The sequence below is a fragment of the Palaemon carinicauda genome, chromosome 39, assembly GCF_036898095.1.
Source record: "Palaemon carinicauda isolate YSFRI2023 chromosome 39, ASM3689809v2, whole genome shotgun sequence".
Lineage (NCBI taxonomy): Eukaryota > Metazoa > Arthropoda > Malacostraca > Decapoda > Palaemonidae > Palaemon > Palaemon carinicauda.
Window position 1 is genome coordinate 57,955,594 of NC_090763.1, and position 23,895 is coordinate 57,979,488.

At 43.1% G+C, this 23,895-nt stretch overlaps 1 long non-coding RNA gene across 2 annotated transcripts in view; it reads right to left on the minus strand.

Moving 5' to 3' along the window:
• LOC137630883 (uncharacterized) overlaps window positions 1–23,895 on the minus strand; it is a 46,276-nt gene that overhangs the window by 5,900 nt on the left and 16,481 nt on the right. The window contains exons 1-2 of one of the 2 annotated variants that reach the window (XR_011041791.1): window positions 22,301–22,509; window positions 11,215–11,328 (exon numbers count right to left, since the gene is read on the minus strand). This is a non-coding gene — a long non-coding RNA (uncharacterized lncRNA). Of the gene's footprint in view, window positions 1–11,214; window positions 11,329–22,300; window positions 22,510–23,895 lie in introns of those variants that run through there. The other variant, XR_011041792.1, reaches the window with a different exon arrangement.

A 23,895-nucleotide genomic window follows, 5' to 3' on the forward strand; every position in this document is an offset into this window, starting at 1 on the left:
GCTGAATAAGCGACCTTGAAACTTCAGATATTACGTTTCCTTGATTGCGTTCTTGCGAAGAAGATCTTGGGTAAACAGAAGTAGGTCCGGTGTCGAGGGTTGATGGAATTTGTTCGGTGGAGGAGGCCCTTCTATCCAACTCCACCCCAGGCCCTTGGAGATTATGCTGAAGGCCCAAGGACTGAACCTCCAGCGACTCCGGAACACAAAGTCTCCCTCCTACCTGAAGACCGTCAGTAGTTGGAGGTTTTACCGCCTCGGCCACCACGTGACCCTTTTCCACGGGAGAAATATCTCCCTTTGCTTCTGTTCTGAAAAGAACCTCTCGAACTGGGGCCCCTGCCTCGTTGGTATCCTTGGGAGGAAACCCGGGACTCATAGACCGGGTTATAAACAGGAGAGGTAAACGAGCTCGAGGCCACTTGGCTTTCAGGGACGAGGACGTACTTCACTTGGGGCTGAGACTTGGAGGTAGAGGGTTGGATGCCCTGAGAGACCGGGGCCGACTGGACTACTTGAAGAGGTTGGCGGAATTGAGTAGAGCTATAAGGGCGTAGCCTCTTTCTGCCCCGGGAGTGAATGCTCGATTGTTCGAACTTCCGTTTGGGAGTGAGACCCCAACGGACTTTGAGGCTCTGGTTCACTCTGGCAGCTTCGCTCAATACCGAGTTGACCATGTCCTCCGGGAATGAGCTTATTTGGCTCATGGCGGATAGTAGCTTCAGATAAGACATGCCTACGGCAACGTCTTTTGGCCACCAAGAAGTCGTAGCAATCTGCTAACAAAGATTGCAGGGTGGCTTTAGTCATAACTTTAAAGGAGTGTTCCTCGTCATAGGTAAGAGAAAACATCTCCGCCATAGTCGAGATGTTGAGGCTCCGGCTAAACCTAGACCGGGACTCGAACTCGAGTCGGATTAAGGTTTCAGGTAGTCTTGGGAGGCGTTCACTGAATTGCGTCGATGCACAGTCAGCGGATAGCTTACCAGAAGTGAATGTCGATTGAATGTTAAGCCAACATTCATTATCTGATGGGAACAGCAGAGATGTAGGATCTGTCTCCCGGAGTTGTGGCAAAGGTTTATCTTCGGCCACTGCCTGAAGGGCTAATTCAACCATTTTGGTGACGCAAGGAGTGGGGGTCTGTTCGTCCACAAGAAACATGGTGTAAGTACTCTTGTGGGGGGTCAGCATGGTGTTTGTACAACCCCACTCATTTAAGGTTCTAACCCAAACAGACTGAGCCTGTTCTTTCGGAAAGATAACGGTCTCTTTAGGGACCTTATCTAGCCGGACAAGAGCCTCTTCCGTAAGCCGGGCAAAGCCGGGGAAAGGAAATTGAAGGCCGGGAGGGAAGAACTCAAAATCTTCAATGGGCCGGGTCCCAAAACCCTCGATAGTCAACATTCCGTCCGTGAAAGGACAGTGGAGCGCCATTTTCCACGGGTTGTTCTTCGTGAGAGGTGGAAGTTTTGAGGCGTCCGGGATGAGGAACTGCTGTTGTTGAGGCAGTCCTCCTTCCAGGGTATCTAGTCTTCTGGTGACTGCAGAAAGTATAGAGCTAATCTGCTCTGTAACGACCCTCGTCATCATATTGGTGAGGGCCACCGGGTCGAAGTTGGTCGTGGTAATTAAGGGGGATGACTGCACTCCCGGGTCCTGAGACATAGGGGCAGTGCTAGTCGAGCCACTAGGAGCTCCGGGGAGGGGAGCCTTCTTGGGCTTCGATGATCCAGGTAGTGTAGGATTCTTACGAGTCCTCACTAAAGGTCTCTTCTGAGATTTGACCTTGGGAGGAACCGAGAGCGATCTCGGGGAGGATTCGCGGTTCCCTTCAAAACCTAGAAAGGAAGAATTATTAGAAGTTGAAGAAAAAGAGGGGCTAAGAAGAGAGGTCTTAGCGCCAGACCCACCTGCGTCACTTACCACCTTACCTGTTTCTGGTTCGTCTAAAACCATGGGCTCTATGTCTAAGTTCAGAGCCGTAACATTGTCTTCAATGGGGTCCGGGTCGTCAGCGATGTCTGTATCCTGAACGAGATTGAGTTCTACGGTTTCCGCAATGTCGGCAATTATAGGGGCCGCCACTTGCCTAGGCACTGCTGCCGAAGATTTTGCGTTCGGGTAGATAAGATTACAATAATCTTCTGAGAGGACGTAGGGCTTCTTGGCCTTTACGTTACGGGCGAAGCCGCCTACCCACAATTTCAAAGTGGCTCTTGCTGAAGTTTTAGCCGCCTGGGAACTCTGAAAGGACGGGGATAAGGTTAGCAAACCCGAGGGACAAAATGATGAATGAACCCGAAGATTCATAACAGAAGTCAATGAGTATATATAATATTGATGCCGCCCAGTGAAGGGAATGTAAATACAAAAATGACTGAAAGAGGCTCACCGAATAAGGTCATAACAGATAAGGCAGTTGTCAGGGTGCCATACAACAATATCGTCCATCTGGATCCCACAGTCCGCGTGGGACCGACAGACCGCATGTCCGCAAGGCTGGTGAAGGACGGCCGCGCAGGCTGTCATCCGGCAACGGACCACCAAGGAATAGTCCATGAGCATCTACTAGTTTCTCTATAAGGGGTCCCGGAGGGTCCGGGACCTGCCAGTTAATAAAATAAATGTATAGCCTTAGACTAAACATGCAGAGAACTGAGACTATTCCAAGAGCAATCCGGCAGAGCCGGGGATGAAAAAGGATGCAAAAAACAGTGATGAATAAATATAATCATTTCTGGGTCGACCTAGAATATTTACCGAAGCGAACATAACCCAAAATGGCTGCCGATACCTCGGCCGGACAATCGCTTCCAAAACTAAAAACCACCATATTGGAAACAGAACAAATGCCCGGTACTGTCAAAAGCTGCCAAAACAAACTATGGTACTTAACATTGGTAAGGGTGAAGTATCAACGTCAGTCATGTTGAATTAACGACAATCACTTCGAAAAACACTGGGCAAAACACTTATAAACTTTGCGGTAAAGTCCAAAACAGAAGGATGACCTGGTGAGCGCGAGTGGTAGGTGTCGGTAGGGTATCCCAACTGTATTCTCTAGGGCCTGTCACGGCCCTCCCCCTTTGATGAAGGGATTATCTAAATGGGAGACAGCCTGTGAATAGTGTTTTACAAACGCCCTTTTTAGATATACGACACCAACAAGGTGCTCGCGCGAGGGTTGTAACCTCTGCATTCCATGCTTTTAATTTTCTCTGGTATATTTGGAAGATTTATATCAGAAAAAGTACAAAGAAGGACTTTTTCGCCGGGCGTCACAGGTCTCTCCCCAGAAATAGATTTTTCCTTCGTCAAAATCCCTTAACTAGTTCCGGGGCCCCCGGGGCCGGGGAACAGGGTTGGTAAAGTAAACTTAAAGTAAACTTAAAGTAACTAAGATACATCCTTAAAATACATAAATAGAGAACGCCAATTATGATCTGAAACTAATGTCTGTAATGAATAGGGCTCCCGAAGGGAGGATATTAATCAAAACTGTGTCAGTGTCAACAGATCTTGTAGTTAAGAGCCTGGCGGCTCCGATGTCTGATGACGGGAGGGTACAACGGGAAAGCACGGGGGGAGCCAATGGAACCCCCACTACCCTACCGGAGGTACCGGGACGAAGGTAATGATTCATGTAGACTATAATATAATGATATGGGATATTAATAAGTCCTATACGGACGATAATAGCAGGAGGTACCGTAGGTGGGGACACTCCTAATATAAGTGCTCATTCTAACAACCGTAGCTAAAAGCAAGGTTACACTAAGGTGCAGTTATACCGACTAATCACGTGTGATAGTCCCCGGTGGTCCCGGCCCTCCCCCTCCCCGACCGATGGCCAATCGGGGCGATAGGAGGGGGGGAGACGAAACCGCCCGGTATGAATGAATGAGACTAAGTCACACCCCGTTGGTACACTCAGTCCTCAATATGTCGGAACGTTGAGGGAAGACTGAGGAACAAGCATACTTGACCCGTATGTCATAACCAACAACCATCGAGTGAGAGGAAGGGTGTACACTGGAGGGGGGGGGATGGAATAGCCTCCCCAACCTGTTGGGGGGGGGGGTAATGGTACCAGGGAATCGCCAGTGCGTAGCGGTAGACAGGGCTACCAACTGGAGATCCCCTCAACATGACATGAAAATCCCGAGCCCAGAAATTGTAAAATTACCCTCCTTCTCCAACGCTATTTTCTCAATAGCGGTTAATATGCCATACAGTTCGGCAGTAAATATGGAAGCGGTCAGAGGAAGTGCACCTCTACAATTAAAACCATTACTATGTTACTCCAAATCCAACGCCAGCATCAGATTTGGAGCCATCAGTATAGATAAAAGTTGATCCTCTATGTTCTTTAACATGTTCATTAAAAAGAGACCTGGCTTCTAGGTCTGACATATTCTTATCTCCAATAACATATTTACAAAAAGATATCTCTGGTAACTTCCATGGAGGCATTGATGATACCTTGAATGGAAGTACCTTATTTCTAATTATATCCAGACTATTTAATAATCGTTTCACCCGAAAGCCATAAGGTTGAGGAGATTTTGGGTGCAACTCAAAGTATGATGCGTGTCTTACATGGCTTGCAGTCTGAAAGGCTAGAGAGTTAGGGAGTCTTTGCAATCTAAACCAATACCGAAGAATGGAAGACATTCGGTAAAGGTCTAGAGGTAACTCTCCAGCATCAACAAGGAGACTTGGGATAGGCGAGGTTTTAAAAGCTCCAGTAGACAATCTAATACCTGCATGATGTATCGAGTCTAATATTTTTAACCGGCTTGGGGTGGCTGAAGAATATACCTCACAACCATAACTAATTTTGGAAAAAATCAAGGCCTTGTATAATTTTAGAATAGTATTGCAGTCTGCCCCCCATGATGTATGGGACAATACTTTTAAGATATTCAGAGCTTCAACAAATTTAGCTTTTAACGCTTTTAAGTGAGAAACCCATGTAAGCCTACAATCAAATATCAAACCTAAAAATTTAGCTTCTCTTGCACATGGTATCCGTTGACCTTTAATGTATATATCCGGGTCTGGATGTACTCCCCGGATACGACAAAAATGGACAATGGTAGTTTTACTTGTCAAGAACTTAAATCCATTCATGTCAGCCCACTGGATAATTTTATCAATAGAGAGTTGGATTTTTCTCTCAACCATTGCCATTCTAGTGCCAGCAAATGATATTGAGAGATCATCCACAAATAATGTTGAGAGAACATCCTGAGGAATGGCTGAGGATATCCCATTAATTGCTAGTGCAAAAAGGGTTACACTCAGCACACTACCCTGAGGAACTCCTCCTTCCTGGCACTTACTCTGATAGAGTTTCCCCAACTCTCACTTGAAAAACTCTACGTGAAAGAAATGCCTGAATAAATAGTGGCACCTCTCCTCTCAATCCCAATTCATGAATGGTTTTAAGTATACCATATCTCCATGTGGTATCTCATGCCTTTTCAAAAAATACTGTAACATGGTGCTGTTTGGAAGCAAAGGCTTCACAAATAGAAGACTAGTCGTATCAACGCATCAGTCGTTGAGTGCATTTTTCGGAATCCACATTGAATCGGTGATAAAATACCTTTCTTTTCAAGGTACCACATCAGCCTTGCATTGACCATCTTCTCCATGATTTTACATAAACAAGATGTCAATGCAATGGGATGATAGTTTGCTGCTAAAAACTTGTCTTTACTGGGTTTTAAAAAGGCTAAAATAATGGCTAGTTCCCAAACACTTGGGTAATTATGATCATGCCATATTCTATTAATAATACTTAAAATAAATAGCTTTGTATTAAAATGTACATGTATAATCATTGCATATGAAATTCCATCGGGTCCAGGGGCTGTATCATTGCAATGAGCAAGTGCAGAATCAAATTCTCTTTCAGTGAGAGGAGAATTATACGACTTCCCTTGTTGCAAAATTTAAAATTTTCTTTTCTTCAGTGCTCCTATACTGGTGACCAGGGGCTCCTTCACACTTGCTGGATACATTTGAAAAATGATTAGCCAGGGCATTGCTAACATCATTTGCTTCAGTTACATATTGGCCATTCACCTTCACCACTGGTGGTGGGTTGGGGGTGAATTTCCCAGCTATCTTTTTTACTTTCCTCCACACAGAAGATGGTGGTGTTCTACTGTTAATGGAGGAAATAAAAGACATCCATGACTGGCGCCTTGCTTCTTTCATGGCACGACGGAACTGTGCTCTACATTTCTTGTACATAATTAAATTCTCATCAGTTCTGCGTCTACGCAATCGTGTTAGAGATCTTCTTGTGGCTCTGTGGAGGGCAGTTAGTTCTGAAGACCACCACGGGACTGGTCGTCGTTTGAATAACCCTGTTGTTTTGGGAATTGAATTGACTACTGCTGTATGGAGAGTTCCATTCGGTAAGTCTATGGCATCATCGATATTTTCAACTTGTCCTGCATCCCCCTCAATTTCGCTTAGCTCATGAAATTTATCCCAGTCCGCCTTGTCAAGATTCCATCGTGGCGATCCCTGTAAATGTGGACCATTGTTGGTGTTTATAATGATTGGTGCATGATCACTAGTATGCCAATCATCTAATGTTCTCCAATCGAAGTCGAGAAGGCAATTAGAGCTTACGATTGATAGGTCAATACATGACAAGGTACCTGTCTGGACATGAAAGTGATGATATGATATTTCCCCTCGTGTTTGCTAAAACATCACCCCACAAAGGATGTCTACCATTCAAATCTCCAAGTAAAAGAAGTAAAAGAAAAAGTTGAGGGAGTTGTTGAATCACCTCCACTAAGTTATCATACAAAATGTTATCATTTGGAGGCAAGTACAGAGAACAAATTGTATATTTTCGCCCTATGTCAATCTGTACAACCACTGCCTGCAGAGGTGTACGAATAGACAGAGAAACTTGGGGAACATCTCGACGAACGTATATGAGACTTCCGCCATGGCTCCCCACTTGGTGATCATATGGTGTCCTATAACTAATATATTCGCGAGGACAAGGGGTATTATGATCAAGTTTGCTCTCCTGTAGACAAATAATTATGGAGGAATGCTCATGAATAAGGAGCTTAAGTTCTTCATATTTGGCCCTTAAACCCTGACAATTCCATTGCAAAATGGAGGAAAAAAACTATGGTTTATAATTTGGTAGACCCCTTGGATGGAGTCTTCCCATTAGCAGTTTTTGATCTAACACTATTTTTAGGTGGTTTTATTAAAGAGGGTCTTGATAGATTGGGTTTGGCATTTATGATTTTCTTTTTGTCTTTTTGATCTGATTGTTGAGGAGGTTGGTGGACCTCCACTTGAATTTCCGATTTATTTAAATTGACTTCCAGATCAGAAATATCAACAGACAAATCATCATATTTATTTGACGTCGTAATTTTGATATTTCTTATGGAAGGGGGCGAGAGAGATGGATGGAGGTCTCTCTCTTTTCCGATTAGTAGGTTTTGAGCTACCAGGTTTTTGCACCTTCCCCAATACAGGTGCACCTGGTAACTTGGTGTCAGGTGGCATCTCCATCAAATCAGGCAAGGACATGGCCTGGGAGAGGTTAGTACTATTGTTGGTAATGGGGGACGAAGGCTGTACAGAAATGGGCAATGACCAATTTTTAATACGCTGTGGCAGAGCCTCAGAAGGCAATATGATTACCTTGTCATGCAGTACTTTATTATCAGAGGTTGTATTTCTTTTCTTAGGATTACTGGCAGTGCTAGGTGGGGTTGCTGTCTCCTGTGGTAAATTTACCTTTGATTTTAAGGCCTTTGCATAGCTGGTTGATTTATTCAACAGTCTTTTTGCATGTCCCACACTTGTGTGTTCTAAACTTGATTTGTTTAGGGCAGCTTCCTCCAACTTATACAGTTCGCATCTCCTATCAGTTGATTTATGATTCAAATTGCAATTTGAACACCTGGCCTCAAGTGTACATTCTCCATGATAAGTTTTGGAGCAAATACCACACATTTTTCCATTTTTGCAAACTTTGGATGGGTGTCCAAATTTAAAACAATTAAAACATTGCAGGGGCTTTTGTTTGAAAGGCCGAACTTTAATCCTTTCATTTTCAATAAAAATATGGAAAGGTACATCAGCATCCTGGAAAGTAAGTATAATCATTGAAGTTCCAGGAACCTTATGCACTTTCCATACATTTAATGGACACATAGAAAGTATCTCCTCCTCTATAAATTCGTACAGGTCCTTATTAAAGACCACTCCCCTTCCATAACTAAAATTTAGATGAGGTTTCATTTCCAATGTAATTTCATCACTGCCTGTCTATAAGTTAGACAGTATTGCAGACTGAGTCGAAGATTTGGCATGAATGAGATAACTATTCTTCCCAAAACGAGATATATCTCCAGGTGCTATGGTTCCTACTTTTTTTTGGATAAACTTACACATCTTAAAATAATTTCCTATTATCCCTTTAGGTTCGGCTAAGAGCCACATTGGTGGTTTGGGTTTTCTCTGTGAAGGCATGGGTACATTTCTATCTTTTTCAAACCAATCAGCAGGTTTGTACACATTCCAATTCCTTTGGGACCTTATCACAAAGAACTCCCATGATGTTCAATTCGTCATTTTGATACTACTAATATTACTTATGGCATTAAACGCTTCATCATGACTTTCAAAAGATCTCCAAGAGTCCCATTTTTCATCTCCAAGTCTCATCCTTATTTCCTTTATCAATCCATAGCATTAAAATGCTCTATATATATCATCATAATTTGTCTCTAATGGGATTTGGGAAACATGAAGGAATCGTAGTTTCCCTGTGTTACCCAAATTGCTAGATTTTTTAACATCAGTAGAGTGGTCCTTTTTAGTTCGAAGGTCGTCAACAGAATTTTCCTTAATTACAGTAGCAGAAGTCGTCAACAGTGCCGGGGGGGAGTTAGCAAATCCAGGGGATGGGGAGTCAGCATTTGAAGGGTCCATATTTAAGGGTGGGATTTTCATGTTTTTTGTTGTTGTTTTGTTGGGGTACCTGCTTGAGAATTATAAGAAAGTATCATACGTTGGAAAGGAAATTTGTATTCTCCACTATCGGCACAATGAGAGTATACTTCCCAGATGGTCCACTCCATACCCTACCCGAAGGATAGCATCCAAACAGATATAGAGGCACAGGTGTAAGCTAAACCCGCCTGTTAGGACTGAGACCAAGGTAATGATGGGCTTCCGGCCAAAAGCCAAGAGTCCCACCTCAAGGATTGGATCCCCCTGGATTCCGATGACCCAACCCTTGAGAGTAGTTCCGCCAAAAAGGTCCAAACCATCTTTGGGATGGCTGAGATCATCCAATACTCTCATATATAGCTTTGAATGCGAATACCTCCCAACCGTGATCCCTTCTCCCATTCATCTAAGCAGGCAGTAATAACGAATGTGGAAATATCCACGCCATTTAAATAAAATAGAAAAAAAAATAGATAAATAAATAAATGAACAAATAAAATAAATAAATATATATATATGCATACATCTACATATATATATATATATATATATATATATATATATATATATATATATATAACTAAGAAAAATAATAATCATAGAGATAGGACAGCAAGATGAAAGAAAGTTGATAAAATTAGGAGAAGGTCGAAGTAATATTAAGCAGAAGAAAAAGATGAGAGAGAAATTTAGATTCGAACTGGGGGAGCAATTTCCCGAAGTTCGAGAGCCCTCTTGCCCGTCACTAAGATTTAGCACGGGAATGAAATGCCGTGCTGAAGCTCAATGACTTCATCAAGGCATTCTCTCATTAAGAGGGCCGTAACATATAAATGATTTATACAGCACATTAGTGTCTATGGGAATCAGAGTGACATGAAGGATTCGCAAATTCTCCATGGCACCCAAATTACTTTGTTTTTGAGCAGTAATAGAATGGTCCTTAGAGTTTCCAGGTTGTCAACAGAGGGGTTAGTTTTTAAAGTAACAGCAAGCCGGGTTATCCACCTCTTATCGGAGGATGTCAGTCCTCCCATACCATGTGGCCAACACTAGAAAAGGCTTAAACGGGGACCAGTCCTCTATTAGAGAGGGGCTGCCTCTCTTTTTAGGTGGGCATACACTGGTCAGTGGGGGTAGTTAGCCCCTCCCACCCACTATTCTAATGCCTGACAGCACCCATTACCTGCAAATATGGCAGACTTAAAACGGATCACTGGACCCCAATTCTTAACAGACTTAAGTCTACAACCAATGGGGTCTGCCATAGGGTGATGGCATCTAAATTTGTACTGGTTGAGACGGTATGCCATCCATCCCGCCCTGTGCCAAATCCAAAGCAGCAGTCAAAACCAAAGTCATACAAGCATAAGTCATCATGCCCAAGAGGAAGAGATGGGAGAATAAAACAATCAAAAGAAAGGAGAGAAAGTGCTGACTAATTTAGTTGGATCAACAATTGGGCACCAAGGTCCAGTGGGAAAGTAGTTCCTACTGTTCATGACCCAGCTGCTAATTCCTAAGCCCCCATCCTCGTCAAGGCTACAGCATCTCAGAGAGAGAGAGAGAGAGAGAGAGAGAGAGAGAGAGAGAGAGAGAGAGAGAGAGAGAGAGAGAGAGAGAGAGAGAGAAATATGCAGTACTGCAGGAAATTAATGAGTTAGAACAGTAAAACAAAATAAAGTTTATAAAATTAGGAGAAGGTCAAGGTAATATTGAGCAGGAGAAATAGATGAAAGGGAGCAAAATTTAGATTTAAACTTGGGGAGCAATTTCCCCCAGGTCGAGAGCCCTCTTGCCCGTCACAATTCTTCAACAATATGAAGAAACCACATGACTTCGTCGAGGCATTCTCTCATTAAGAGGGGGTTGCAAAGTAAAGTTGAATTGGTCCATGTTAGTTGAATTTTAATTTTATACAGGCTCCTTTTAGCTACAATCTTCATATCAAAACTTAAGCCAGTTAAATCTTATTCTTGTAGAGTATAGTTTATCAAAAATGTTTATATACATATTAGTCCAACTTTGCTTTTTAGACCATATTGCTTTAACTATTCCCCACACTAAAGCTGACAAACTTATGCAACAGTTTGATATGTATAACTTAAGCTATAACAAACTACTAGCATGAAATTTTTTTTTTATCGGCTGTGAGGCCTGAATGAAGATTAAACTCACTTTAAAGTCCTGTATTACCTTCATTTAATTTTAAGCCAGGTAAATCCTTCCATTGCCGTCACGTATAGTTTTGTTAGTTCGAAGCCTTAGCACAATTTTCAATCCATTGTTGATCCATAGGTAGCTGACTATCTGAATAAAAGAAAATCAGGCCAATTATGCTCCACCAGTCTTAAAACCCTTAAATCCAGTAGAAAGGAAACTTTGCAATTATGATATTTAAGTACAGTATATGTTGTAAGAACATCCATTTATCTTAAAACTTTCATGCAGCATTGTGATAACTGACAAGTAACACCTAATGAATCACGTAAGTTATTACTCAATGTTAATAGTATAGAAAATGCTAATGAATAGAAAAAAAAAATTCTAACTTCCATTGACACATAATGAAAGGAGAAATTTCAAGTAATTTGTATTTTCCCAAACTATGGTGACCGGAGTCTTTTACATAGAATAGATCCAAAGCAAAGCTGGAGTACATGGCCGTTAAAATATATTACTAGATGTAAACAATCAGACTGGTAGTTACCTGTCTCCACCAGAGAACCTCCACCCAAGCAGTAAGTTCAGGTACTACTACATGAAACTACTTTGAAGCAAGTGTCATTTTGAGGTCTGTTATTTCCTATACCGTTGAGTACATTCTTATTAGGCAAAAGGGCGGAAAAGTGTAAACATTGAGGGCGTAATAAGGATGTTCAAAAGCTTTCTCAAATGTTGCTTTCAGATATGAAATTAATTCATTCCGGAGGGGCTTTAGTTTCGTGAATTTTCCTATTAAGAGTCATTTTATATGTAAATTGCCTAATTTGTTCAAACCACTACAAAAACCACAATTTCTATAATAAAGGGATTTTGACGAAGGAAAAATCTATTTCTGGGGAGAGACCTGTGGCGCCCGGTGAAAAGTCCTTCTTGTATATCTTTTTTGATAAAACCTTCCAATTATACCAGAGAAATAAAAGCATGGAATGCTGAGGTTACAACCCTCGCGCGAGCACCTTTTGGGTGTCGTGTATAAAGCAAAGGCGCGTGAAATCCACTATTCACAGGTTGTCTTCCATTTAGTTAATTCCTTCGTCAAAGGGATGGGCCGATACAAAGGCCCTAGACAAACCCCCAGCGCCACACCACCCACGCCACGACGCGAGCGCCACCTGAACAACATCCTTCTGTATTGGCCATGATGGCTTGGAAAGGAAAGGGTGGGATCGTGTAAAATAAAGGGGAAGGGTTTCACCGGGCGCCACAGGTCTCTCCCCAGAAATAGATTTTTCCTTCGTCAAAATCCCTTTTCTGGGTCGACCTGTGGCGCCCGGTGAAAATGTACCAGAGAATGCCTTCCAAGCCCAACAATAACTACTAATTTAATAAGGGGAGAGAAACAACACCATGTAAAGAAAATCATATATAATTAAGGTAAGTAGGCATAAAACAAACTAGCCACAGGGCATAGTGAGAGTAAGGTTAAACAAACATGATAACAGGGAAACCTCTGAGTATCAGAGGAAAACATGCAACAAAACTGACATGGCTAAGAATATCCCAACCTTATAACAACGGAAAACAATAATAGTTACAATCATATTAACCTAATACGTAATAAACTTAGGGCTAACGAACCACCAAGGAAGCGGCGTCGTGGTGCGAGTGGCGGGTAGGAGGGAGAAGAGAAGAGATGGATGAAAGGAAGAACAAAAGATCAATGGGGAGAGATAAGGCTCCCAGCTGCAACCGTTGGGTATTTAAGAGCCTGTAAGTTCTTTAGATAGTGGCGTTTGAAGACCATAGGAGATTTCCAACCCGTGTACTTCTTAAGGTTATCAAAGTCCATATTCTGGAAATAGTTGATGGAGGTAGCTATCGATCGGATATCATGAGCATGGGGAAATGATCCCGGATTGGCTTGTTTAATGAAGTATAGGATCTGTTGCCTAATGCCACGTATGGAAATGGTACCTCCTTGTTCTCTGATAAACAAGGGGCCAGACGATCGGGTAGCAGTCCTGGCTAAAAAGGCCCTGAGAGTGGTGACCGGACATAGAGAAGTATCTTGGAGAAGAGGAATAATCTTCCAAGGGGACCACCTATTTTGGGGGTCCTCGTTCTTAGCTAGGAACGCCCTGTCTGGTGAAAGAAGTACCTCACCTGAAGGGAGGAAATCCATGTTCTCTGAGTTTCGTGAGAGAGCTGCTAGTTCTGAGATTCTGGAACCCGAGGCCAAAGCTGTTAGAAATAAAGTCTTCCTAAGAAGAGTGATATAAGAGCAGGATTCGTTGTCCGTGTCGGAGGCCAGTTTGAGAACATCATTTAGAGACCAAGAGACCTTTTGAGGACGAACCGAAGGTCGAAGCCTAGCACATGCTTTTGGAATAGATGAGAAATAAGACTCCGCCAGGTTAATGTTAAACCCAACCAGGAAGACTTTCCTCAGAGCTGACTTAATGGTGGTTATAGTGCTAGCTGCTAGACCTTTGTCAAATATGGACCTAAAGAAGGAGATGGCTAAATTAGGAGTCATAACCGAATGGTCTGAAGTCCTTAAGAAATCCGCTAGTTTCTTAACCGCCGAATCATATTGGCGAATCGTTGAGTCCCTTTTGTCTGATTCTATAAAGAGGACATTATCTGGGTCGATGTTTGCGTCCCTACATGCCGCAAACTTCATGAAATCCACAAAGTTAGGGTTTTGGCTATCCTTGAGAAATCTGACACAGTCCGAGTTTGGACCACCTGGGTCAGTTTGGGGAATGGGATCCGGAAGGGACGGAGTTTCAACTCGAGGAGGAGAGGAAACCAACTGCTCTTTGGCCAGTGAGGTGCCACTAAAGCTACTGCCCCGTTGAAGGAGCGGAGTTTGTGCAAGACTTTCAGTAGAAGATTCACTGGAGGGAATAAGAAGATCTTCTGCCAATGGTTCCAATCCAGGGTTAATGCGTCCATGGCATAAGCCTGAGGGTCCAGGTTCGGTGTCACATAACATGGGAGTTTGTGATTGAGTCGGGTCGCGAATAGATCTACCTGGAGACCTGGAACCAGCCTGAGTATCCACCGGAAGGAGTGCATGTCCAGGGACCACTCCGATTCCAGTAGGCTCGTCCTGGATAATGAGTCTGCTATCACATTCTGGACTCCTGCTAGGTGAGTTGCTGACAGGAACCAGTCTTTGTCGGCTGCCAAGGTGAAGATAGTGACCAGGATCTGATTCAGGTTGGGTGATTTGGACCCCCCCCCTGTTGAGGCAGTGGACTACGGCCGTGCTGTCTGAGACTACTCTGATGTGGGTCGACCTCGGAGGGGAGATTCTCTTCAGGGTCAAGAACACCGCCATGGCTTCGAGAACATTGATATGGAACTGTCTCATGGCGGGTGACCAAGAGCCCTGAAACATCTGATGTTGGGAGTAACCCCCCCAACCACTCAGAGACGCGTCGGTATGAATTGTCACTTGTGGAGAGGGGAACTGTAGAGGAACCGACTTGGAGAGGTTCCTCCGATCGGACCATGGTTGTAGTCTCATTTTCAAGACAGAGGGGATCTTCGAGGTCTTGTCTCAAAGGTATTGTCGCCCTCTTTCTCCAAACTCGATTGATGTCTTTGAGTTTGGCTTTTAATAGGAGATCGGTCAGTGAGGCAAACTGGAGTAGGCCGAGGATTCGTTCTAAAGCTCTTCTGGACACCTGTTTGTGTTTGAGAAAGTTCCTGACCTTGGAAGCTATCTCCCTCACCTTCTTGGGAGGAAGGGAGAGCTTGTGCTTTGAGAGGTCCCAACGGATGCCTAACCATTCGAAGAGGCTTGATGGTTGTAGGCGGGACTTCCGGAGGTTGACTTGGAAGCCCAGTTTGGCGAGAAAATGGAGTACCTTCGACGTAGCTCTGTTGCATTCCTGGTGCGACTGGGCCCAAATGAGCCAATCGTCCAGATAGGCGACGATTTGTATCCCTTGGTGTCCAAGTTGCTCGAGCACCGTCTCCCCCAGTTTCGTGAATACCCTGGGGGCAATGCTGAGACCGAAGGGCATGACTTTGAATGCGAAGGCTCTCTTGCCGAGACGGAAGCCTAGGTAAGGAGAGAAGTTTCGAGCTACTGGGACATGATAATAGGCGTCGGTAAGATCGATAGAGGTGGTGACGGCCCCACGGGGAAGTAAGGTCCGTACCTGAGAGATAGTCAGCATACGGAACTTGTCGCAAAGGATGTAAGAGTTGAGCTTCGACAAGTCCAGAACTACCCTCAACGCCGACGAGTCTTTCTTCGGGACTGTAAACAGGCGGCCTTGGAATTTCAGGGATCGAACCCGCTTGATTGCTCTCTTCTTGAGTAACTCCGCCGTGTACTCTTCCAGGATGGGAGTGGGTCTCTGGAAGAAGGTCACCGGTGGAGGAGGGGATCCCTGTGACCATTTCCAACCCAAGCCCCTTGATATTATGCTGTGAGCCCATGGACTGAAGGTCCAATGGTCCCGGAAGTGATAAAGTCTCCCTCCTACCGGCATCACATCATTGGGAGGGAGTGAACTTAGGGCCCCTCCCTCCACGGGAACCCCTTGCTCTAGGCCCGCCGCGTTGGCGGAACTGTCCTCTACCTCTGAAACTCCCTCTTTGGTATCCACGAAAGGAACCGGAGGATTCGTAGGCAGGGTTGTATGCAGGTGAGGGCATCCAAGAGGGGTTGGGCTGTGTACCAGGGGGAGCAGCGAGGTAGACTACCTGCTGAGGAGGCGCCTGTTGTCGAGAAGTCGAGGCCGCGGAAGGCTGTGGGGACGAGGTACCCCGGGCCGCCTTGTAAGGACTAAACCTCTGCTTCTTCTTGAAGAACGTGTGTCTCTGGGGTTCGAACCTCTTTTTGGCTGAGAGACCCCACCTTACCTGCAAATTCTGGTTTGCCCTCGCTGCGTCCTGAAGAACCTTATCCACCTCGGTCTGAGGGTCTTACCCCAGCAGGAGGACGCTATCAGTCTGTTCGGCTCATGCCTAATGGTGGCCTCCTACAGAACGAACTTCCTGCAACTAACCCGAGCTGACCAGAAGTCATGGAGATCTATTTGGTAGGATAGCAGCTGGTTCTTTGTGGCGACTCTGAACAGCGTTTCCTCTGGGTAAAGAGATGCTAGGGACTCCATGGAGGTGATGGATTGGAGGGACCTAGCAAGTCTAGTACGGGTCTTGAACTCAGTTTTGAGAAGACTCTCTATTAATCTGGGAAGCTTCTCAGAGAAAAGAGTAGAGGCACAGTCCGGGTCTAGTTTCCCCACCGTGAAGGTAGAAGCCGCAGCATCCCAGGCTGCCGAGGAACCCGGAATAAGCAAAGAGGTGGGGTCCGTCTCCTTGAGAGCCGGCATGGAAGAGCCTTCCTTGATGGCCTGTATAGTCAGCTCTGTGACTTTGTCTATGAGCGGCAAAGAGATGGAGGCAGCTGTCGTAAAAATAGTGTAGGAACCTTTGTGTGGGGTGAGCTTGGAGTTAATACACCCCCACTCTGATAGTGTTCTGGCCCAGATAGCCTGGGCCTGCTCTTTTGGAAATATGACCGTTTCCTTCGGTACCTTGTCCATACGGACCAATGCATGTTCCTTTAACCGTACAAAACCATTGAACGGGAATGCTAGGCCCGGGGGATAGAACTCCAGGTCCTCTAGAGGGCGGGTGCCCATGCCCTCCAGAGTTAGGGAACCATCTACGAATGGAGCATGCAAGGCAAACCGCCAAGGATTGTTTTTATCGAAGGGCGGCAGCTTCGATGCGTCTGGGGCAGAAGGGGGAGGAAACTGAGTTCCGGCGCGGATCAGAGTAGCCATCATATCCTTAATCTCTGTTATTGCACCAGAGTGATGTTGAACTTGATCCCTGACCAATCCTTTGATCAGTTGGATGGGGAGGAGATCAGCCCAGGGTACCTGAAAGTCACCCGTTGGTTTTTTCTTGGATTTGGTAGACTTAGACTTCTTAGGAGTAGTGGTTTTATGAGGAGCAATATGAATATCAGGAGCTGTCGAGGGTCCGGGGACCGGTGACGTTGATACTGGCAAAGCTGAAGTCTTATAAGTTCGAAGTGGCTTCACCTTGGGTCGTACGGAGGCAGAGGGATCCCGAGGAGAAGCCTTAGAGTTATCAAAACCTAGAAAGGAAGAGGTAGGAGAGGGAGTAGGAGAGAAAAGGGTTTCCACCAACTCGGCACCACTTACCTGCTCGTCCCTGGGTTCTACGTCTATATCCAGACCCGCCATGTCCATCGGTACGAGGGGTTCGTCCTCCACGGAAATGGTAGCCCTGACTTCTTCAATTAAAGGGGCAGCAAGGTCAGGGGAGACTGCAGCAGTAGTCGAGCCTGGGAAGAGACGGGAGGCCATGTCCCCATCGAGGAGATAGGGTGCGCCAGACGGGGCATTCCTGCCAAAGCCCGACACCCACGGACGAAGAGTAGCCCTTGCTGAACGAAGAGAGACATCATCGGCCTGTAAGATTTGCAGTGATTAGTGATGGAGGAGGGGGTTTGCCCTCCCAAATATACTGTGTATATCATATTCATGTCTATATTAGTGTCTGCCAACGAGAAATAAGGAACAAAGGGAAAACCCACTTACATCATCATTCAGCAGAACTGACGACAGCTCGTAACAGAGCGAGCACAAATCCGGGAACCAAACTGGGTATTGGGCCTGTCCCGGTTCCTGGATAAAGGGAATGGAGCAGTGAGCATGAGACCGGCAGAGGTCATGCCCAACGGGGTCGCTGAACGAGGCAGAGCATCCTTCAGCAGTACAACGGGCCTTCTGTAAAAGAAAGGAGACATGAGTCTGGTGTTGCTTGAAACTCTGATAAGGGATAAAAAACCTATTATTTTAGAGTTCCGGCACTCACTGAATTCCCTAAGCACCCATATTGCATTGACCAAACAATCGAATATTAACTTTAAGTTGATACCGCCCCATACCATTGTTGGCACTTTAATATTCAATTGTCTGTATATTTGTAATGCACCCAATGTCTGTTAATGACATAAGGATAATTAACTTAAAGCAATACGCCGACCTCCAAGGGTCGGGGAAGCAGTGACATGCCCTTAAAATAAATATAAACACCAGCCTTAGCTAAAGGCAAGGCAAATATAAGTGTGAAGTGTATGGGCGACCTCCGGTGAAGCCGGAGCTCCGGTGAGGCCGGAGCGTAATGAAATGTCCTGAATAAAGGAGCCTTAGCTAATTAGCTAAGGCAACTATAAGTGTGAAGTGTTTGGGCGACCTCCGGTGACGCCGGAGGATAATGAGATGCCCCGAATAATTCAATTGTGGCTAATAATTCAATTGTGAAAGATAAAAAGCTAAGCCGCAGCTAAAGTCTAAAGCTTAGATTATAGTAAAGCGTATTTACGATCTCCGGTGAGGCCGGAGGGAGAAGAAAGGTCCTGAATAATTATTGTGAATAACAAACACAGTTGTAATAACAAAGGCTATTGTGGATATGGCCGTGGCCTGAGACCGAAGTAAGGGCCACCGGAGGGTCGTATCTAAACAATATGAAGCCCGTCCCATGTAGTAAACAATATAAATATAACAATAGAACGAAAGTTATTGAGAATCCCTCATGGCGGAGTATAACTCAAGGCGGAGTGGAAAACGTTCATAACTACTCCCGAGCCGTAACGGGGAGAGGACGAAACACGGACCAAAATAACGCTAACAATTGAAGTCACGAAAAATAAATAACTCGTAAGTTATCATCCACCCAGAGGGGGAGAGGTGAGGGAGGGAGAACCCGCTGAACGCACAAAACGGAAAACGGGAAATCCGCTCCCCCACCGGAGCTAAGAAAGAAAACGAGAGAAAGGGGTAACTCGTGACTGCGAACAGAAAACGGGGACCCCAAGCTCTCGCTCTCTTAAACACAAAAACAGGACTAAAAAACACACAACACTATTATAAACGTATAAAATAAACCTGTACATCCATAAAACACTACGATCGAAGAATAGCAACTGCTAAAACTTAAAATAAATAGCACAGTCGAGTGACGAACGCCTCGGAGGGGCGGGTACTAAACAAATACAAAGCTAAATCGCTATCTCGTTCGTAGGCTGGACTTACTAGCAAAAAGTACCATGAGCATAAATACACAAAAAATAGAAATAAAAATAATAACGGTTCTAAAGGCATAAGGCCAGGGACTTAACCAAGAACCTAAGTGACAGAGTACTAAACGGGCAGACAAAGATGAATTCCCAAACAAGTGAACAAACAATGGCCGCCATGAAAGGCCAGACGGGAATAATAAAACAGACTATACTGGATATAAAACAAAAGCCCGGTACAATAAAATACTGTCAAAACAAACTATGGTACTTAACATTGGAATGTGTGAAGATGGAGCTTCGGACATGACAAAATAAATCCACGATTGATAAAAAAGACCGAGAGCACAACAAAACAATTCAACACTTTGTATTCCAAAAAGAAGGATGTTGTTCAGGTGGCGCTCGCGTCGTGGCGTGGGTGGTGTGGCGCTGGGGGTTTGTCTAGGGCCTTTGTATCGGCCCATCCCTTTGACGAAGGAATTAACTAAATGGAAGACAACCTGTGAATAGTGGATTTCACGCGCCTTTGCTTTATACACGACACCCAAAAGGTGCTCGCGCGAGGGTTGTAACCTCAGCATTCCATGCTTTGATCTTTCTCTGGTATAATTGGAAGGTTTTATCAGAAAAGATATACAAGAAGGACTTTTCACCGGGCGCCACAGGTCGACCCAGAAAAGCTATAACCACAATGAAATACAGAAATACATTTGAATCATTCAACATAACCTAACCTAACTGTTAATACTTGTAACTTAAGTATTTATTAGAACAATGCAGTAATAAATGGAAAATAAAATATTACAATACATACAGTACATATACAAAATATACAGAGGGATGTTTTCTGGAAGATCTGAATGCTAAGGATGGTCAAAGTCATAAATAATCTGAAGCAACATACATAAAGAACTAACCGAATGACTGTGCCAATGATTAATATCTAGATCAGGAATAAGAAATTTAATAAACAAAGTTCTTGCCCAACAAATTAAGATGAGATTCAGCAGCTGAAAACCAGACAAGAGAAGAATATTTGAAACAAGGCAAAATGAAATAATTAAAACTTCAAAATAGATCACCAAAGAAATCTTAGACTTTCTCAATAAGCCAATCTTTTGTTTGAGAAACAGACCAAATGTGTTTCTCAACAGTAAATTTGCTATCAAGAAACACTAAAATCTTGAATAGTCAGAGTTGAACATTATCCATGCTGAGATCTGGTTGTTGAGGAGCCACTGTCCACTACCTTACAATCATGCTTTTGAGTTTTGTTAGGGTTCAACTTCATGCCTTATTATTTGCCCCATGGAGGAAGCTGTACATGGGACCCCATTGGGTAACAAAAAGAGCTGGTGTATAAGAAACTCCTGAATGAGATTGATAACAATTCTCCAAAACCATAGAAGGTGTAAGAAGAGACATGTCGTACATTCTTAAAATGACGGGGGCGTAAGTTTGTGTACGTTGTGAATTTGAAGACACTAGCCTTACCTGTATAGGGGAAACTTCTGGAACCAGCTAGAAATATCCCTGGTCCCCCACATCTATTTAACTGCTCACACAAGATGGAGAATGAGTAAGATTCTCACACTTCAGCAGTATCAGACACTTCCACTGAGGCATTATCCTCAGTTTGTATAAGAGCAGATGCAATGGGGTCATGATCACTAGTGGATTCTTGGCCTCACTAAGAAGGGCATGAGAGAAACTCATGTACAGATAATTAGCAGCCCTTCATTATTGGCATCTCTGGAAACTACAAAAACGAAGAATCAGACAGGGTAAGTTCGATGCTAGAAAAAATGCTTCAGATTATTTCCTTATTTCAAGTTAGTTGTTGGAGGGGAATTTTTTCCTGCAACTGGTATACTTTCCCTATTGGGAAGACGACAACTGGCAAATATCACAAGGGGAGCTCAATTAAAATCTTTCCTGAACACGTAGCACACAAGGGATGGAGGTTAATTTCCGATGTGCTCATCAAGGGTTACCTTCAAGACCATTGCAGATTTGCATAAACAGGTTTAACAACCATTCTGAAAACACAGATAAAGTGTCATAAAGCACTGGAGAATGTCAGTAACTGATGACCATTCGTCGTTGCAACCAAAAGCAGAGTGGGTATTCGAATGCCAGCATCAGCTCACTGAAATGCTGATGGATCCTTAGCACAATCATACAAAGTTGCTAGACCAACAGAGCTTACCCAATAAATGATGAGGTTTTGTAACCACATAGGAACAACTATCCTATGTAGGGGACAACGGTTTGTATGTTACCAGAACAAATGGGGGTCAAAAGCTGCTAAAATATACACTGCATTATTTAGTACAGTACCAGACTAGATTAAAATTTAAGAATAAAATTTTTAAGTACCATGACCAACATATACAGTTCCTTAAGACTACATGGTTTCCTTGATTGGCTATAATAAAAAAGGGGATTAACCCCTCTTCCTCAGAAAAAGCCTTAGGCATATTGACTAGTTGACTCAGTTTACAACAGTTCTAGCTTTGTTACTCAAACTCCCACTCAAAATGGGGTATGATTGGCAAGCTAGTCTTCACTATTACAAATTGTTTTCTGTTATAAAACTAAAATTTTATGAATATAGAGCTAGAGTGCCTCAGTCCATTAAGTAAGATCTTCATTCTGAAAAATTACATTCTGCAGCCCAAAAATACCAATATATAAAAGGATAATGCTTGCGCTGGGAAAAATCTCAGTATACATTACTGCACTGGTAAGCTTTCATGATCAAGATTTTTCTAAGTCATGTACTGGGATGCCCAGTAAGTTTTAACCTTACCCAGAATGGAGTTTTTCTTTGATTAATTTTATGCTGGCTCCCTTTAGCACCATTCTTTCACAACCAACAATGTTAAAAGCTTGCCCGGGTTTACTTTCTAAATCAGTCAACCTAACAAGTTTTCCTGCTGTAATGCATGCAAACGGGAATGAAGGATGATACAAATTTCTTCTTTTTAGCCTGACTAGTTTTCACACTAAAGAAATCCAAATATTTACCTCCATCTTTATATTTAAGCTAGGCAAGTCTTCCCAGCACTGTCCTTGTTATAACTTTTGATATGTTCAACTGCTAATCCTACATTGAGGGTCACAATTCCATTCCTCTTTCAGCTCAAATGCAGTGTGGGATTTTGGATTTTATGCTACTGTCTTCAGATTTATATCTGGTAAACAGGTAACAGGCCATCTGCAAAATAAAGTAGACTAAACTTAGTTCACTATCTATTAGGTAGATATTTTAAGAAAATAAGGTTTCAACTCCGGCAAATTTTTTTATCTCCACAAAATTCTGGAAAAATAAGCAACCTAGTTCGAAACCAGTAATTATAAGTGAGTGAATGGTACACACTACTTAGAAAAGCCATGTTAACAGCCTTTATACCAATTAAGCAACCTTAAAAGATTTTTATACAATTTCTCAATCTCCTCACTGAAAAAATCTCATCTAATCCATGGAGAAAATATAACTGGAATATATAATTCACCGGGACATGTATACATTTAATGCAAATACCATTAACAAAAACCTGTAAAAATACCAGTCATAAAAGAAAAACTAGGAAATATAAATTAAAAATGCAAGGTTTTTTCATGTTTACTTTTTAAAACACTGAACCTAATGCCAGTTTTCCTGCTATTCTATCTTATTTACCTTCCTCTTGTTTTGTTAAAGTTTTTATAGTTTTTACCATATAAGAAATATTTATTTTGATGTTACTGTTGTTAAAATATTCTATTTTTCCTTTCCTCAATGGGCTATTTTCCCTGTAGGAACCCCTGGGCTTAAAGCATCTTTCTTTTCCAGCTAGGGTTGTAGCTTAGCAAGTAAGAATAATAATTATCATAATGCATTCAAACACAGGAGGGGGGGGGGGGCAGTGTTCGATACATTCTCCGCAACAGGTTTGGCTCCATACAAATTTCTTATCATTGTAGCCTGAATGGTTTTCAAGACACTAAAAAAACTTAATATTTAACTTTCTCTATGAATCTATGCTAAGCAAGTCCTCCCATCACTGTCTTGGTTGTAACTTTTCACGTGTTACATATATGTTCGGCTACTAATCTCACACTGAAGTTCATAATTCCAATCCTTCTTCCAGATCAAATGCACATTTTGGGTTTTTAGATTTTAGGCCACTTTCCTCTAGATTTATTTCTGGTAAACAGGTAACAAACCATCTGGAAAAAAATTATAGACTTTAAACTCCCGCAGAAGATTTTTCCCCCTGCAAAGTTCTGGAAAATAAGCACCCTAGTTTTACAATCAATAGATTCAACAAAAATTTTCAGAATTTTAAGAGGAAACTAGTACAACAATGAACGAGAGAACAGAAGCCACACTACTTGGACTTAGGCTCTGAAAAAGGAAAGCCACATTAAAAGGCTTTATGGTCAATTAAGCAACCTTAAAAGAGTTTTACTAATCTCAGCACACACATCTCATCTAAACCATGGAGAGAATATATCTGGAATATACAATTCATGGGGTCATGTACACAAATCTTATTATGTAAATAACATTAACAAAGAAAACTGTAAAAATACCAATCATAAAAGAAAAACTTAATTTAAACATAAAAACGCAAGGC